Consider the following 16062-nt stretch of genomic DNA (forward strand, 5'->3'; position numbering starts at 1 on the left):
GCATCCTCCTGCGAGTCTACGCCTCTTCCCACCTCCCCCTGCCCTGGCCTCTCTTGAACCACCAAGCTCCTTCCCTCCCACCTCCTGGCCACTGACTTGCTGGCCTCTCTCCTGGCGATGCCCTGCCCTCCATCCTTTGCTGGGCTGGCTTCTTCTCACCCTCCAGGTCTCAGTTTAAATGCCCCCCTTCCAGGGGCCTCCCTGCCCAGCCTGGTCTGTCCCCTTCATCTGAGTCTTAGTACTGCTTGTTCCCCTCACCCCCACCCCCGGTCCCAGGTTGCAATTATTTTGTTGACTTTTGGTATCCATCTTCCCCTCTGTAGACTAAGATCTCCTGAAGGCAGCATCCAGGTGTGTCTTCGCCCCTCTGCTGCCATCGGCCAGACGCTGAGCTCTGTGGGTCCAGTCAGCGCATCGCTTCCCGGCAGCTTCTCCCAGCTCCCTTTCGGCTCGGGCAGAAACACGCCGGCCCCCCTCCCCAGCCTCAGTGGAACAACTTGCGGGTTACCTTGTCCTCTATCAATTTCTAATAAGCCGGGTTATTTTTAGAACAGGTAGAAGCAACGATCTAACATCGCTGAGAGGATTTTCCACTCCCATCTGCCTTTCTATGCACTTTGGTTTCCTGTAGTGGTTGCGGAGGCTGCCAAGCCAGCAGGCTTTGTTATGCTAGGGTGCAAAGAAGGGCCTCAGAAGAAAATGAAGCCCCTCTGCTCATACCCTGCATGGAGAGAAGTGAGGTGCCTCGTGCAACCGTCTGGCAGACCGTGGGAAGCCTGGAGGAAGCCTGCTGCTCCTCCAAGGGCCACCTCCTGGTGAACTTGGCCTTGTCACTTTCCCTCTCTGAGGCTCAGTTACTCATTTCTAAAAGGAGGGGGTTGGAAGGTTAGTTACTGAAGGCCTCTCGCTGCTAAGATTTAAGTGGAACCACGAGCCCTTGGGTCTTTTCCATCCTGGACATCAATTAGATGACAGTCTTAATTCTTTCTATGAATGAAATGTAGTCGGTGCCTCTTATAGCACATATGCAAACATATGCAAATTAATACAAAATAAAGGACCCCAGAAGTTCTTGTTCACAGGACCAAGGCCTGGCCAGACCTGGGGTGGAGGGAGAAACTTGGCTCAAGCTTTCATCCTGATCCGATGTCCTTCCTCATATCCCAGAGAGAGGAAACGGAGGTCCTTAGAGGAAAGGTGACTTGCTCAAGGTCACCCAGCAAGACACTGGCAAAGTATATAACCAGCCAGGTCTCCAGTCTAGTACTTTGCCTGCCTGTTGTTCCTGCCATTCAGCTGCTGGCCTGGGGTCAAGGTGGACTGGAATACGTTTCGTGAGGAAGTTTATGTGGGGGAGGGAGCCGGCCCTTTGGTCTTGTGATCAGGGTGAAGGCGTCCTCTGGGTCAGGTGTGGAGAGAGCAGTCCGCGTGGACGTAATGGCCTCCGCCCAGGAGCAGACTGGAAATCAGGAAAACGCAGCCCGCCACGCTCAGCTGTTTCTGCTTGCAGACACAGCTCCGGGACAAGCCCCCACTGTGCCCCTTCCAGCCAGAATGGATCACCCCAGTCTCGTTTAAGTGGAAACTCTGGAAACTCTGGAAACTCTGGAAACTCTGTAAGAGAGAGCACATGTGTGGAAGTAGTGAAAAACAAGCCTGGAGAGCGACCTGGAAGCCAACTGGTACGAGGCCCGAGATGGGATAGGCCAGGGAGCCTGGACTTTATTCTGAGAGCAGAAGGGAGCCACTGCGGGTTTTATGGCAGGAAGAGAAGTCATCGGGTTTGTGTTTATGGTGATCGGACTGGCTGCTGCTGGCAGGGAAGTCGGTTGGGAGACGAGGGCAATAGTCCCAGTGGTGGGGATGAAAGGCCCGAGCCAGGCCGAAGAGGCAGGGGCGGAGAGCATGGGCGTTTCTCCGCGTGGAGCGGCCGGAGCCTGTGTGGATGGAGGAGCAAGGGCGAACACTGGGAACAGCGCGTGCTGCCTCACCCAGGGAGGAAGGGCGCGGAGGCCTCTCCTCTCTGCCCCTCGCCTGGCCGGCTGTGCCCCGCGCTGGTGCCCAGGCAGGAGGGGAAGGAGGTGCCCAGGTCAGGGGAGCAGCTGCCTGCCAGGAATCTGGGACGGAGGGCAGCTTGACTTTGTTCTCCGGGGACTTTTATTCTGTTTCTCTAACTTGTTAAGGAAGACCTGAGGGCCTTAGGGGACCACAAGTCAAGCATTTCTCAAACAGTTATTTTGTTCTCACTAGGGCAAAGTATTAGTGTGGGTGACAGGCATGTCGAGGCTGTATTCTCCGAGTCTCAAACCAGGACATGCCATCTGTATGGGACCTTTTTCCAGGTTCCAGGTTTATCTATATGACAAGCACTTTAATGGCATGTTATGGGTTGAACTGTCTCTCCAGAAAAGATTTGCTGAAGTCCTAACCCCCAGTACTCAGACTGTGCCCTTATTTGGGAATAAGATTGTTGCAGATATAATTAGTTAAAATGAGGTCATGCCGGAGTAGCACGGGCCCTTACTCCCATACGACTGGTGCCCTTATATGAAGAGGGGAGAGACCCACAGGCAGAACACCACAAGGCCGGCGCGACGCAGCAGCAAACCAGGGAATGCCGAGGACGGACAGAAGCTAGGAAGAGGAGAGAAAGGCTTCTTTCTCCCTGGAGTCTCGGAGAACACGGCCCTATCACACCTTGATTTCAGTCAAGAACAGTGGCAGGATACATTTCTGTTACCTTCAGCCACCTGATTCGTGGGGCTCTGTTACAGTAGCCTCAGGAACCGAAAACACTGAAATAAATCACATGTAACTTCCGTCCACGTAGACCCCCACTGGTCGCCACTTTAAAGGAGGGCACCTTTCTAGGGACAGGCCTGTCCACGTTACTCCCTGGCTCAAAATTTGTCCGCGGCTCCCCAGGGCCCAGGGCTCCGGCTGCTCCCCGTCTGCGCCCCCCTCCCCCCGGCACCTGCCCCGCCCCTCTCAGCACCAGCACACCATCCCCTGTTCGGGCCTTTCCTCTGGTGGCTCACTCCACATCCTGCCCCCGACACCTGTTCCCTCTTCCCTTTCCTCAGTGGAGCGGTTAAGAGCAGGCCGCCTGGTTTCGAGGCCGGGCTGTGCCATTTCTGAGCATCTAGCAGCGAGGTCTCGCTGCAAGTTCTCACCACAGTGTCTCCATCTCCTCACCTGAAGGACGGGAATACTAGCAGTTCCTACCTCACAGGGTTGTGTGAGGACGAAACCCTTTAAAGGGCTTTGCCCTTTCATCTGGTTTGCGGTGAGCACACGGCAGAGTGGTTACTATCATCTCCCTGATGCGACGCTTGGCTGGCTGCCCTCCAGAAAGCCTCGGGGACCACCGCCCTGGCCCCCTGCTGGGGGTGCCACGAGGGTCTTGTAGCTCCCTCACCTCGTTTCCGTCTCCGCCAGATCGCGCACCTCTCCGGGTAGGGAAGAGGCCGGCGGCTTCCCTGCATCTGGGCGCACAGCAGGTGCTCCAGAAAGGCTCGTGGCGGGAACTACTGAGCAGAGAACTGGCAGTGGCCGAGGAGATGTGGGAGGTAGAGCTTGGGGACATCTCTCGTAGGATGGCCTGGCCATCCTCCTGGAAGTGAAAGTCTTACCACTGTTACTTCTGAGAGCATAAGAAAGAAAGTGAGAACTGGAGAGAAAAAGGCAGAACATGAACCTGCTCCAGCACCCCTGACTTTGCCCCCAACCCCAGCACATCCTGCCCGCTGTGGCGCCCCTCAACATGCTGTCACCCACGCACGCCTAGCCCGTCCCCAGCCAGCAGCTTCCTCTGACACACATTTTCCATCGCTGGGTGGGGCAGAGCAGGTTACAGGTGAAAACAGTCTCCGGGGTTTCCTTTCCCAGGTCCTTCCCCCAGCTCCCAGCTCCCAGCTCCCGGCCCCGGTTTGGCTCCTGCTCCTGCCGAACCTGTCTGTCCACAGCCCCTGACTTCAGTGGCACAGGGCTGGTGGGGGGCCAGAACATTCAAGGCCCCGTGAAGTGTCGCCTGGTGTCTGGGATCGGGTACAGGGCGGGAAGTCAGGATGCCGGCTCTGCTGCGTCCGAGCTGTGTGACTCTGGGCAAGTCTCTTCCCCTCTCTGAGCCATCTTGCCCCCATCTGTAAATTACTGTAGAAAGAAGCAGTAATTCTGCTCCCCTGGGATTGTTGTGGGAATGAAATGGGACAATGGGGAGAGCATGAATGAGTCCGACCACTCTGATCATCTGTGGAGACAGGGCAGCAGCCCAGTGGCCGTAGAGAGGGTCCCCGTCTCCAGGCCTAGCACCGTGCCAGGCTTTGAGGGGCTGCGAGTGTTTGGACTCCAGCATCGCTGAGTGTGTGTGTGTGTGCGTGTGTGGAGGGAGGAGTTGGGACCCGGGCTCCAGTGGAAAGAACACCAGAACACTTTGGAATGAGAGACCTGGGCTCCGGGACCCCTTGAATCTCCATGTGAGTTTGGCATGTCCTTCCTCCTCTCCAGGCTCCTGTTTCCCCAGCTTCCGATAAGGGAACTAATCAGATGCTCTCTAGGTCTGCAAGGTCAGACATCCCAGGCCCCACGCTATGCTGGGAGAAGGCAAACCCGGTAAGGCTGGTGCGAACTTGAGTCGTCCTGCTTTTAAGCCGCCCCCGAGAACCTGGGGGGAGATCACGGCTTGAGGCCAGTCCTGCATTTCCTCCCACCGGCCCTGCTGCCGGTCCCTGAGTCACTGGCCAGCCCGCATCACTGCCCAGCTCATCAGCCAGGCTTCCTCCTTCTGGCTCCACCAGTCCCTGTTCCTCTTTCAGACCCAGCTCAGGTGCTCCTTCCTCGAGCAGCCTTCCCTGACTCTCTAGGGCACGGTCGAGCATTTCCTCCTTGGGCCTCCCACGGCACCTCCTGGAACCCTCCATGACCCCACTCCCCTCCCCTGCGTAGACTCAGAGTCCTCTGGCCTCGCCAGGTTTGGGGGAAGAGCTGAGTGTTCCTTGCTGCTGCCCGCAGAGCCTGCAGCCTGGGACTAGAGCAGAGTCGACAGTGACCGATGAGCGGATGCCAGGGTGGGGAGAAAACGAGCCGATGTCTGGATGGAGGAGAGGAGGATCTGAGAGACGGATGCATACATGGGCACCGGGGGCGGCTGGGTGGACGACCTGTGAGTGGATGGGGAACTGACGAAGGGTAAACAGGTCGGGAATACTCGGCTACTGACCACTATTTTTAGCATCACACAAACATCTCTGGAGTCACAACACGCACCCCGGGCGTGCCAGGGGACTCCCCACTATTCCGTGGCTCTGGTTTCTCCTCCAAAACACGGACGTGGGTCTGAGGATTCTCCCACGGCTCTCTCCACGTGAGAGCCGGGGGTAAGCCGCCCTTCGGAAGGTCTTACCTTCATCACCCCACTTTAGTTTCCCAAGCATCAGTGTGAAGTGATGGCGACTGGTTCCCTGTGACCTCTACAAGCTCCGCCAGGCTCAGGGAGTGGGCGTTTGTGGACAAGCCAGTGTCTGGGCTGGGAAGGCATTGCTGACTGTGGCCTTGGCCGAGAGGCCACGCTGACTTCTCGGTGTGCCTAGGCTGGTTGCCGCCTTCGCCCTCCCCCTCTAGCCAGTGCCTTTTGCTCGCACACAAGCCCCTCTCCCAAAGAGGAGTTGACACCTTACCACCTGGCCTCCGCTCTCTTCTGCCACCACACCCCGCGCTATCGTGATGGCGGGCAGAGCCCATTTTGGAGGGTGGTTACCCTGTCCCCATCTGTCCCATAGAATCAGCTGGCGGAAAACATACAGGATTTAGGGTCAGAACTCCTCGGCTGAAGTTTTGACTTTTCAGCCCTGTTTAGCTGCTTCTCTCTGGGGAGCAGGGTTTGGCCGCAAGACAGAGCAGGGCAGCAGGAAGAGACAGGCTTTGGAGCTGCACAGGGGCAGGTTCAAACCCTGCCCCACTAGGGAGTGACTGTGACCTCAGGCGCGTGACTTAACTCCTCTGAGTCTCTGCTTCCCCATCTGTAAAATGGGAGAAACAGCACCACTTACCTCCCAGAGCTGTTGGAGGGATCAAATGAGACGCCTGCTCCACCCCTAACCATAGGAGGCTCCTGAGCCCCGAAATGCAGCCGGGTGAACTGATATGGGCCGTAAGTGCAAAACACACCCCAGAATTTGAAGACTTAAGAAAATATGTAACAAATATTAAGAATGTTTATATCAATTTTTAATGGATATTATATGTTGATAATATTTTCAGATATTGGTTAAATAAAAATTTATTTGAAAAATTTTTAAAGATGCTGCTCCAAAGTCCTTCTCCTGCGCAGCCGCCCGAGCCTCCCCGGAGCCTGACGTTTCCCTCCTGCCTGGGCACGGGCTCGCACGCTCCTCTGCCCGGGCTCAGAGCCAGCACTGTGGCCGTCCGCTCAGGGGTCCGTCCCTCCAGCTAGCCCATGCGCTCTTTGAGGTCAGGGACCCTCTCGTGGCCATCTCTGCCCCCAGACCCCTGGCACAGAGCAGGCACTCAGCAGAAGTTGCTCGAATGGGTCAGTCCATGCATGTGGAAGCAGTGTGAATGTCTGTCATTCGCCCATACCTGGAGTCCTGGATGAGCACAACAGAGCACAATGTGATCGGGGCTCCGGCAGGAAACAGATGGTGCACTCGAACTGAGTGATTTGAAGAGAGTTTCATCAAGGGACTACGAACAAAGATACGGGCAGGATTTAGAGAAACTGGGAGGGCTGGTGCAGTGTCCTGGAGCCGGCAACAATGGGGAGCTGTTACCAGCCAAGGCCTGGAGGATGGGGAGGCAGAGCTGACTCGGACCCAGGGCCAGAGATACACATGCACAGGCTGCCTACAGGGGCTGTAGCCTTTGGGTGAAGGACACGGCCAACCCATGGCAACCCCGCAGGAAGGGGCTTGGGAAATAAGTACTCGGGCCCCATTCTCCACCTGCCCTCTGCCCTCCTCCCCTCCTGCCCCACCCAGCCGAGAGCCAGAGGGCAAAGGAGACCATTGATTCTGCTCACAGAGGTCATTTGCCAGGGCACAGAGCAGGATGCAGAAGGGCAGAGGGGAGTTCGGGAGGGGCCAACAGAGAAATAAATCATCACTAGAGAGAACATTATACCCCTGGGATGTTTGAGGGCCTCTGGACATCCACATAAAGTGCAAGAAATGGTCACAGCCAACTACAGTCATTAATTAAGCAACTACTGCGTGTTGGGTGCCATGCCAATCTGTTTTCCAGGCTCACAGAGTGTAAGTGACTAGCCTGAGGTCGCACAACAGGAAACGGCAGAGCTAGGACTGGAACATGGGTGGGCCCCCAAACTCAGGTTCTGGTCGCCCTTTGGGCCTGCACATCGGGTACTACGCTGGGCTTTATCTCCATGATCTCTAATCCATCAAAACTCTGCAAGGCTGTATCCTTTTCCTGCCTCTGAGAGGTCGAGTAATTTCTCCAGGACTACACAGCTCATGGGACGTGGGGACGAGGCAGGAAGCAGAGTCGGAGAGTTTGCCATTAAATGGGGCAGGTAGCCGGCAGATTGCACGGTGGCAGCCTCCGGGACTTTTTTTTAGCCCCGATGGGTGGAGTCGGCCTGCACCAGGTGCCTCCTGGAGCCAGCACCCAGCTGCAGCCCCGAGTTAGATTTTCATAGCTGTGCAGGGCCCTCAGCATCCTCCGGGCTGGCGCTCGCCTGTGACTCTCAAATGAATAATAACCATGACAGTGACAGCCGTGGCTTCCTGAGCTCCGGTCACTGTCTTTACATGGTCACCGAATCTGACCACAACTCTCCCTTAGGGTTGTATAATAACCACGGGCGGGTGTCATGGACCGCCCACTCTGCAGATGGAGAACTGAGGCTGAGAAGGCAGGCGACTTGTCCTTGGTCACACAGCAAATCAGACCCTGCGCGGCCAGGCCTGCCCCCAGGGCGGATCTGCAGCTGAGAGCACAGGTTCTGGGCCCAGGCAGACTGCGTCCCCCTGGCTCCACACCCGCCAGACACATGGACCTGGGGCAAGTCGCTTTCCCGTGTCTTAGTTTCCTCCTTTGTAAAACAACGATGACAGTAGTCTCTGCTCCGTGTGGTTGTGGTGAGGATAAAATGAGTTATTGTACCCGAAGTGCTTAAAACAGCGGCTAGAACCCTCTAAGGATCATTCTACCTCTGAGCCCTCGGAGCTTTCCAACCGCAGCCACGAAGGCGCTAGCTGTGTCCCTGCAGGGTCCCAGCTTTCACAGTCACCGGCCCAGTGAGTGAGTGAGTGGCTGCCACCCTGCACGGTGCTTCGCCTGCGCATTCTTACTTTGCCCAGCCTCACCATCACGCCATCACCCTTTTACAGACAAGGAGACCGAGGTCCAGGGAAGAGTAACGAGACCTGGCCAGGCCTTCACACCTCATAAATCGCAGAGGGAGGAGGGCCACTCCCAAGTTGAAGCTGGTAATTCCCTCTCTCCCAACGGCAGGAAACCCAGATTGTTATGATTATTGGTATTGTTGTCCAAAACAATACTCGAGACAATAACGGTAAAACAACCACGAAGGGTGCTTATTTCCATCGGTTCCACAATCATCCCGCTGCCCAGGGAGGGGGGCTGGGGCTTTCAGAAGAGGCTCCTCGAGGCAGCAGGACGAACAAACAAGCAGTGAAAACCTCGCAGCTGGGCCCCAGGTGCTGGGAGAGAGAGTGGGGCAGGAAGCGGGCAGGCCATTTCTTTCTTTCCTCTTCTTTCTTATTTGTTTGAGAAGCAACTTTACTTTCTAAATCGGTCATTGTCACCCGTTGGCCCCCGCCCCACCTGGGCCAGGGCCCCTGGTGACAGGGGCTTGAGAGGAAGCTCTAGGGAGCAGGAGGGACCGGGGCACTAGGTGTGGCAGGGCCCCGGGCTCAGCTGGACTTGGGAGGGCTTCTTCCCTAGCAGGGCCCCCGGGGGCTCCCTCAAGGTGGCCAGGGCCCGGCAGGCCCAGTCCTCTACCGGCAGGCCCAGTCCTCTAGGTTCCGCTGTGGCAGGGTGCGGCAGGGGGAGTGGGGAGCTCGTGGGGGGTGGGGTTAGGGGGATGGCTCTGGAGTCAGACCTATTTGCCTTCCAAGCTCTGTGACCTCGCCTCTCTAAGCCTCTGTTTTCTCACCTGTAAAATGGGAGGGGTGGTTGTGAAGCTTAAACATAATTAAATGACAAATGTAAGGAATGTAGCACATTTAAAGCACTTAATGTACATGCTAGCTGGAGATTTACTTAAGAAGCCAACATTCAATGGGCATTTCCTCTATGCCAGGCACTTTTAAAGCATTCTACATGAATTCGTTTCTCTAATCAGACAATACCACTCTCCCCACCTCCACAGACGAATGAGCGGAGGCCAGGGTGCCACTCACACGGGGGTGGGTGCAGGTTTTGCACGACATCAGGAGAGCTTACAAGATATCAGGATACCCCCTTAAGAAAAATAATATAAAATTATAATTATGAGTACAAAATGTGTTATAAAGTCATGCAATGAAGTCATCCAAGGCTTAACCTTCACTCTCTCTCAAGCTCAGGATCACCTTCCTGGCAAGTAGCAGAGCGCAGGTGGCCAACTACGGAACCCACAGGGCCATAAAAGCAGAACTGACGGGCAACGAGGCAGTCACTGCGGAACGCTGCGAGGTGCCAGCGACCACGGGGCCCCACTCCCACCGTGCTCGCCCTGCCCCGCACTCTCTCATGTCCCCTCCACTCCGACCACAACCCAGGAATGCTGTGCCACCACCCGAATGTCACAGGCCAGGACTGAGGCTCTGCAGGGTCAGGGACATGCCTCAGGACACGGAGCTAAGAAGGGGTAGAGCAGGATTCGAACCCTGGCAGCCAGGCTTCAGTGGCTACATGTTTAACCACTGCACTAACTGCTGCCTCCCTTGTCTCCAGGGGTCAGCTCCTCCTGCCGGTCTGCGGTCTGGTCCTCTCATCTCTTGCCTGACAGCATCTTGGGGTGGGGACGAGACAACCCGGCTCTGGAGTCAGAGATGCCCGGATGCTAATCCTCACCCTTTGGCATCCTAGCTGCGAGTGCCTGGGGCAGACTTTTCACATCTCTGAACCTCGGTTTTCTGATCTGTAAAATAGGGTGGTATAGTTTACAGGGTGGCCCTGAAGTCTGGATGCACTTGTTATTGTTTTACATGCTGTGTATCAGCAAACCATTTACTATGTCTGTACACATGCCTCTGCCAGCAGACCAGCTGGCTCTGTCACCTTGAACAGGTCCCCTCACCTTTCCCGTGCTCCGTTTCTCTATTTGGAAGTTGCAGGCACCATCTCCACAGTGTAAGTGTAATAGCCACTAAGGTCCTTAAGATACTGAATTTTTGTATAGGAGCACAGGAGTGCCTTCTGGGGCATTCTGAGGGCTGCTCCCACTGAGGCCCCCCCTTCTTCTTAGGTGCACTTCGGGGCTGCCACCCTTGAGACAGAGAGGAGGGTTTGCAGTGAACTCGCACATCTCATCTGCTCCAGCAGAGCCAGCCAGCCTTGATCTAATCTCTGCTTCCTCGGGTGTACAACGGGGACAGGGATAATAGACTTCCTTACCCCACAGAGCAGATAAGGAGACTGAGGCTCCAGGAGGCACGGCGCTTGCTGGAGGCCCTGGCTCCCATCGTGTCCTTGCCCCACTGTCCCTGGCTCACCCTCCCACAGGTGTGGGCCTGCTCAGTGTGGGAATCCTGGCTCCTCCTCCCCGTCCCAGAGGGTTGGGTCACTTATCCTTCTCTTTCTGCCTGGCATCCTGTCTCTCCTCTCTTCTCCACCTGATAAACTCATCCAGTGGGGTCAGTCCCTGGTGCCCCCCCCTTACAAGCGTGGTGACTCTGAGCAAGCTACCTGCCTTCTCCGGACCCCCATTCCTTCATCCATGTAACGAGGACAACAGGCGCTCCCTTATATGTGGAAATGCTCAGCCCACCAGCACCTGCACCACGGTCAGCACGCATTAAATTGCCTGTATGGTAGCTCTCTGCCATCGTGTCTGTGTCCCACCTTACTGAAACCTCCTGTGTGCTAGTCTTCTGGACATGTTGTGTCTGGGGTAGGGACTGGGGTACAGCAGGTGCTCAGAGATTACTGGACGAACCAATGATGCCTCAGGAGTGCTGAACTTATTAGCTAAACCTTCTGCCCTACCAGGCAGCAGGATGCTGTTACTGCTGCTGCTGCTATCATTTCTTCCACCAGCACTGTAAGTAGTTTCCATTTACTGAGCATTTACTACATGCCAGGCGTTGGGGAAAGCATTTCTCAGTTACATCGTACACTTCTCTGTCATCACATGGGGTGGGTGTTCTGTTAATATCCTCATTTCTTAGAGAGGGAAACAGGCTCTTGTTGCAAAGATCAGGTTGGGCCTGGGCATATGATGAAGGCTGGGTCATTTAGGGGCCTCCCTGGGACTGTGATGGAGCCAGTGGGGACCGTTGGCTTTCTCCTTCCGAAGCGTTAGCTGATAGGATGTGAATGTGAGTATCTTTCCCGGGACTGGAGAGGGCCTGTCTGCCACAGGAGAGAAGGAGGCCTGTTCTTAAAGAAAGGCTGAAGCAAACAGTACCGACTGATGGGGCTGCCAGGGAGATTATTCAAAGATATTATTGGAACCCTGGATCCAGCAATGCCTGAAGTTGACACATCTTTGAAACTCTAAGATAAAGGAGCCCCTCGATTCTTAATTTGTCTTTTTCCCTTTTAGTTTTTGTTCTTAACCTAGTTTGAGTTGAGTTTCTGTCACAACCCAAGGTTCCCGATGAGTACAATATTCTCTTCTCTGGCTTCTCCTTGGATGATGTTGGGTCTTATCCGCTCCCACCCCTGGTGGCTGGTGCAGACGGCTCTTGAGGAAATGTATGCTTGACAGGTACCCCAGAGGTGACCTCACCCTGCTCCCCTCCTCGGGTCCCCATTCCAAACAATGCTCCAGAGACAGAAAAGTCAGCCGTCCTTACCTCCTCTCCCTCCAGCTGTGGTACTGTAAGTGCTGCTGTTCTGTTTCTGAAAGCTTTCCCCTGTCCGTCCCTTCCACCGCCCCCTTGCCGGTGCCTCGGTTCAGGCCACTCCGACTCCCGGCAGCAGCCGCCGTCTGTGCTGCCTTTCCTCTCCCTCCCCGCAGCGGCCTTTCTGGGGCCCACCGCTGACCATCACTCCCCCGCTTCGGACATCCGAACACTGCACAGCGCCCCCTCGGCCTTGGGCCGAAGCCCGGGCGCCCCAGCATGGCACGGGGCAGCCCTGCCCAATTAGCCTTCATCCTGCACCCCACTCTTCTTCTCACCCCGCGGATCAGCCACGTCACGCCCTGTCCCTGAACACACAGCACAGGTTCCTGTCCCCCCGTCTCCCTGCTGCAGTCTGTCTCTGTCCCGAGGGGCCTCCCCGTCTCCTCCTGGGAATTACAACCATTCCTCAAAGAGTCCTCCTCAGGCTGACTCCTCCAGGAAGTCCTCCTCCCTGGAACCCCTCCCCTGTCCCCAGGAGTCCACTTCCTCCGTCCCCTGTGCTGCCAGGACACCTTTGCCTCTTGGGCTCATGGGGCCACGGGGCCCTGAGGGCAGGCTCGCCCTCCCCGCCCTCGTGCCAGGAGGGCACGCAGTGATGGGCCGACCCCGCCCGAGGTCCTTTTCACAGGGGCCTCTGAAACTCAGTGGCTAACTCTTGTTCAGTTCTTAACTAATCCTTGACCTGGACAAGGAAGCACCTGGAAGGAACTGCAATTACAGGTCTTTGTATGTGGCTGGCACTTTAAGATCGCAAAATGTCTCCGGGTTTATTTTCTCATGTGGTCTTTGCAATCTCGGTGGAGAATGTGTTACCAACCCGAGTTTACAGGATGGAAAAACGTGGTTCGGAGAGTTTTCCACCTCTCTGAGCAAGTCTCCGCTCTCCAGCTCTGTCAGACAGCTCTGACCCTCGCGGTGCCCTGCCGGTCCCTTCCCCAGCCGGCCCATTCCCCAGCAGGAATGGGGGACCCAGGGAAACCAGAGGACCTGGCTGAGAAGGCAGAAGGCGGGACAGAAGGCATGGCCTAGCGGTATCCGTGATGGTAACCACAGTGGCAGCCACTGCCCTGAGTACAATGTTCCAGGTGCCTCACGAGCATTATCTGCTTATGAGAAACCGTTCATCATTCCCACTTTACAAACAAGGAAACGGAGACACACAGCAGTTAGGAGACTGGCCTCAGTACTGCTACAGTGCTTCAGAGTCGGCAGCGTTCACGTGGCTTCCCCCACTCTCCCATTTCACTGAGGTGGTAACTGAGGCTTGGAAGTCAGTGGAGGAGCAGGAAGATGGCACCAGGTCATCTGATCTGGGGGAGCGAGCAAGGAGCCAAGGGGTGCACTTGAGCAGGGCAGTGGGGCCTTGGCAGGACGGCGAGTGTGCATCTGCCTTGTCTTGTCTCTCCCCCTACCGCCTCTAACTCGGGGGTGGGGGGAGGAGACGGGCGGAGCCCAGCTTCCTGGCACTGAGTGCGCCAGGTGTGCAGGGCCACCGGTGGCCCTAGCGCAGCAAGCGTGCCCGCGCGGGCGTGGGCGAGGGACCCAGACGGGCGGAGCCCCACGCCCATCCTCCCTCCCACCCGCCCTTTCTCCCGTGGCTGGTGGCAGGTGAGTGGGTGTCGAGGAACCGCCATGCAGCGGAGAAAACAGGACGCCGCAGAAATCAGATTACTCACCTGCAGCTGCGAGTACCCGGGGCTAATAAAAGCTGAGCTTCCTGTTGTTTCTTTATTACCACCCTCTGCCTCCCGCAGCCCTAGGCGCTCCCAGCTGCAGCCAGAGCCCTAACTGATTGCCAGAAACCAGTAGCGTGGGGGTCCGGGACCACTTCCCCGCCTGAAATTCCAAGAGTGCAGCACAGGATTGGGCTAATGCTGCCTCAGGGTGGAACTCCATCACCTGCATGGGAGTCACCTAGGGTGATGGTTGACAAAACAGGTCCCCAGGCACTGCTTTGCACCTGCTGAATCAGAATCTGCAGTTTGGGGCCTAAGAGCTGCCAGTTCATACCAATCTCTGGTGTTTTGTATGCAGGCTAAAGTTGAGAACTACCAGGTTCAGGTACTGGAGGTTCAGATGATGCGAATTTGTTTTTCCTGACTGCCACCCAGTTAGAGATGAAACCTATCCCCAAAATTGGCCAAGTAAATCTCTGGCCTCAGGGCCTTAGTTCGCTTACTTGTTTAGTGGGGATGAATATGATATTTGTTGGGACCGAAACGAGGCTCAACTGAGTTCCTATGATTTGCACAATTCCTGCTGGTTGCTCGTGGAGTTTACGGACCAACCAGGAACAGACATTGAACAAACGTCAGGGCGGGAGGGCCGGGGGGCTGTGGGAGACAGTGGAGAGGCCATGAACGACTCTGGGAACGTTGAGAGAGCCCCTCACCATGCAGCAGTCCCCACCATGCCGGGAAACGGTCCTGCCCAGAGCCCTGACGACTCCTGAACCAGGTCCGGTGGCTTCTTCTCAGCCTCTCTGTGACCTCTGACTCTGGGGTGGGCCACACCCTCCTGCTCCACGTTCTGCCCCCTCAGCTTCAGGGAGACCTCATGTTTCTATTTCCCACCTCCCTCCACAGCAGCTTCTTTGTGATCACCCCAGCTCCTCCTCCTCCTGCCCCTGGGGTCGGAGGCTGCACCCCCTCCACACCCTTCCTGGACAACCTCACCCACTCCCAGTTACCTTCTCCCAGCTGAGCTTTGCCCTGAGCTCCCAGGTGTAAATGCAGCGCCTCTTAGATGCCTCGCTTTGCACTTACTACCTGCCAAGTGCCCCACCTCAGCTCGACCGACTCTGAATCCATCGTCTCAATCTGCCCTCCAACCTATTTCTCCTTCTGGGTTCCCTGTCTCGGGGCATCGCCCCTGGGTATTGTCCCGAGTGACTTCAGCTCCTCTGCTCCCACACACAGCGTCCCCGCACAATCAGCCTTCTCTCTCCAAGCGCTCTAGAGTTTGCCCCCTTCCTTCCAGTCCTCAGTCCCCATGGACGCTAAACCCCTAGTTCGGGACTCCATAATCTCTCCGCTAGATTATTTTAACAGCCTCTTAAACAGCCTTCCTGGTTCTGGTGCTTTTTTTTTTTTTTAATTGCTTTTTAGAGAGGGAGGGAGAAGAAAGGGAGGGAGAGAAATATTGACATGAGAGAGAAGCATCAATTGGTTGCCTCCTGTATGCACCTGGACTGGGGATCATATGCGTCCAGACCAGGGACTGAACCCGCAACCTAGGTGTGTGCCCTGACTGGGAATGGAACCCACAATCTTCCAGTTATAGGACGATGTTCCAAACAACCGGGCCACGCTGGCCAGGGCCTGGCTCTGGTCTTGTCCCTCAGTTGAGCCAGGGGGATCTTTCTGAGACACAAATCCTGTCCCTGTCTAACCTTCAGACCTTCACCGACTCCTCGGAGCCTTCAGGATACAGCCCTTCTTGTCCCATTCAGCTCCCACCCCCAGGCAGAGTGGCCCCCTCCTCTCCACCCGCCTCGTCAGTGCTTTGCACAAACAGGCACATTCACTGAGCTCGTACTAAGTGCTCAGTATCAGGCAAGCCAGTTATCTTTATTGCTTTGCCTCAGTCTCTTAGCTTTCCTGTTCCCCATTTACAGAGGCTGGGAAACTTGCCCAAGGTCACACGGCTAGTAAGTAGCAGAGTGGGATTCGTACCCAGGTGTCTCTGGCTCCAAAGCTGGTGCTCTTCACTGCTCTGGTCTTAAGCCACTTCCTCCCAACTGGATCGTAGTCTCACTTGTTGCGGCTTCCCTGCTGCCTAAGAGGGTGCCTTACACATGGTGGGCGCTTGTTGAATGAACAATCAACTCTATTCACACTCCCATTTGACTCTTACAACAACCCTGGAGACTACAAAAGAGTAAATTCAATATGCAATATCTGATGAACTCAAAAAATGTGTGATGAGTGTCTGGTTTATGGAAACAAATGTCTGTGAACCCACTGCCTCAGCATAGGAACTTGAACTTCACCAGCACTGTTGAAGCCAC

General features: G+C 55.9%; 1 long non-coding RNA gene across 2 annotated transcripts in view; it reads right to left on the bottom strand.

Moving 5' to 3' along the window:
- Window positions 1–286: 286 nt before the first annotated feature.
- LOC123831837 overlaps window positions 287–16062 on the bottom strand; it is a 33153-nt gene continuing 17377 nt past the window's right edge. Inside the window, exons 3-4 of one of the 2 annotated variants that reach the window (XR_006787970.1) lie at window positions 6598–6702; window positions 287–1614 (exon numbers count right to left, since the gene is read on the bottom strand). This is a non-coding gene — a long non-coding RNA (uncharacterized LOC123831837). Of the gene's footprint in view, window positions 1615–6233; window positions 6703–16062 lie in introns of those variants that run through there. The other variant, XR_006787969.1, reaches the window with a different exon arrangement.

This window comes from Phyllostomus hastatus, unplaced genomic scaffold (genome assembly GCF_019186645.2).
Source record: "Phyllostomus hastatus isolate PE091 unplaced genomic scaffold, TTU_PhHast_1.1 phas_scaffold_182, whole genome shotgun sequence".
Lineage (NCBI taxonomy): Eukaryota > Metazoa > Chordata > Mammalia > Chiroptera > Phyllostomidae > Phyllostomus > Phyllostomus hastatus.